This window comes from Montipora capricornis, chromosome 12, assembly GCF_036669925.1.
Source record: "Montipora capricornis isolate CH-2021 chromosome 12, ASM3666992v2, whole genome shotgun sequence".
In the NCBI taxonomy this organism is placed as follows: domain Eukaryota; kingdom Metazoa; phylum Cnidaria; class Anthozoa; order Scleractinia; family Acroporidae; genus Montipora; species Montipora capricornis.
Genome location: NC_090894.1, coordinates 38,037,438 through 38,039,937, shown reverse-complemented (window position 1 = coordinate 38,039,937; position 2,500 = coordinate 38,037,438).

The following is a 2,500-nucleotide window of genomic DNA, read 5'->3' as shown; positions in this document are numbered from 1 at the left end:
GATTTTCTACCGTAGAAAACTTCGAATGGGGACTTGTTCCCCAGTGCTTCCATGGATTCTTCGTTTTGAAGCTTCTGATATTCCTTTAGCTGTTTTGCCCAGTTTACTCCACTTTTACGTAGGTGACCAAAGTCAAAGGCGATTTTTTTTCGAAGGGCGCGATGTGACCTCTCGACTTTTCCCTGGGACTGTGGGTGGTATGGTCTACTTTGAATCATCTTCACATTTAAATTCTTGCACAATTTCTTCACCCATTTTTTAAACTCTCCTCCCCTGTCGGACTGCAACACTTTAGGAGGTCCAACTTCTATATAGAGATCGCCCAATGCCTTGGACACTATCTTGCTTGTTTTGTAGGTAAGTGGCCGCAGCCACAGGTATCTACTAAAGACATCTTGGATAGTAAGGATGTATTGGTATCTCTGTCCACTGCATGATACAGCTTGCTTTCGCATGTCTACAAGGTCCACTTGATGGCAAATCTAAAAAAAACATACGGATTTCTATTTAGCAAAGAAATTAAGCCTTATCTCTGGAAATACACATCATTCACGGTAATTTTGAAAAGCAAGTAATCGCTGTAATTAACTCACTGAAAACTCGAACTCGTATAGTGCAATTCTTAAATGGAGCTCCGCTATCACAAATTTAAAAGTGACTCCGTCTTACAATACAGGATACTTACTTGAACTGCACTCGCTCGAATTGGTCGGCCAATCGCTCTGTTCCGGAATTTGGCATTCACCATTTGATTTAGCTTCCTTCCAGACAATACACTCTGGACATGTTGCTCGCTTATGCTTACGCTTCAAACCGTTGCCGAAGGCGATACTTCAATTTCCTGGCACCAACACCTTTACAATGCATAAATTCCTTCTCTATGACATCACGAAGCACACTTGTTTTCAGCACTTCTTTGCCATTGAAGCAAAGAAATTTCTTTCTGTTGACTCTTTGGACGCTAAATGCTTCCCTGTTTCTCCAAAACCTCACACACCCAGCTTTTTGTGCCTTGGTTCTCTCTTTGACTGGAACGTCAGAAATTATCCTCACATAGCTTATACAGCATCTCATAGGTGTCATCATCTACAGGACAACTTTGCTTTCTGACAGCATAAGCAAATGCCGATATATCAACTAGGAGAACTACGAGAATAACTAGAGACCTACACATGATTAAACGAACGCACAGTCACCCGAAAAAAAAAACCAACGCGAGACAGCAAATGGGATTGGTAACACTTTTCTAGAGTTATCTAGGTTGTCTAGACTGCCAGACAGACATGCATCTTTTAAGACGTGATGTCTTGTACTTACACTACGTCTGGCGTGTGAAGATTTTTTTTTTGTTTTAGCAATCTGACCTTACAAGATTTTCTTTTCTTCTGAAACTGCTGAGGGACAAACCATTCGGTAAAAGCAAAGTGCAGGAGGGGGGTGGTAATTCCCAAAAAAAATAATAAACTCAAGGGAAACTTGTCTAAAAAAATCCATCCAGAGGAAAAAAACATTCTGCGAAAAATGATCCGTCCCCAATGATCCACCGGATAACATGGTCTGTCTTAGACGGAAAGCCATTCAGTTGTTCGCCAATCAATCCACTCGAGTCTGGCTTTCTTCGTCGTTCTGTAAGCTAGAAAAAAAAAGATTTGTGAAGTGCGTTCGTTCTAAATGTACTCACAGAAATGTTGTTGTGATCCGGTGCGCGGCCGTATTTTTTTTCGTTGACCTTTTTGCAGAAATCCGATTCGAATTATTGTTTTCTAAAACTTGATGTGCACCGTTTTGCTAATTTATAGATATAGAGCAATGCAAAACGTTTCAAGTGCTTCGAAAACAACAAATTTGCTAATAACTTTTGAATTTCCCAAAAGTAAAAATGGAATGCGCTAAGTTGTTCAAAATATCAAGTTTAAGGTTTGGGCCTGTGCAAAATTTGACTAGTCATTCACCAACTTTTCTGGTCAGATGTCGGACCAAACAAACAAGACAGAGATTAAATTTCATAATGCAATGCAATGGCAGATTGAGTACCCGACCCACGTGGTCAGGCAGAACATCAATGCCCGACGAAACTTCACGAGTGACTCAGCAAACATTGTAAGACATCTTGTTTTAACTAGTGGTATTAACCAGGAAGAATAACAAATGGCTCTTGTGAAAGTAAATGCATCCCAACACATCAAAAATTTCATATTAAATTTGAAAGAAACACAACGATAAACAAGTAATTCTGAAGATAGTCACAGTCGTAATTCCCCTTTAGTTTTTAAGTGCTGTCAAAGATGAGCTTTGCATGCAAATGAAAATTTCGATGGTTAGAAAATCGTTTCCTAAAAAACTCTCTATACGCATAAATTTTACCCAAATCCCATTAAATGCTTTCTACAGTACTTTCCTTATGTGGCGAGTGCCTTCCGTTTTATGTTCCATTGTCAGAGGTAATATTTGGGGGGGGGGGGGGGGCGGTCATATATGTAGGCAGATATGTAGAATATGT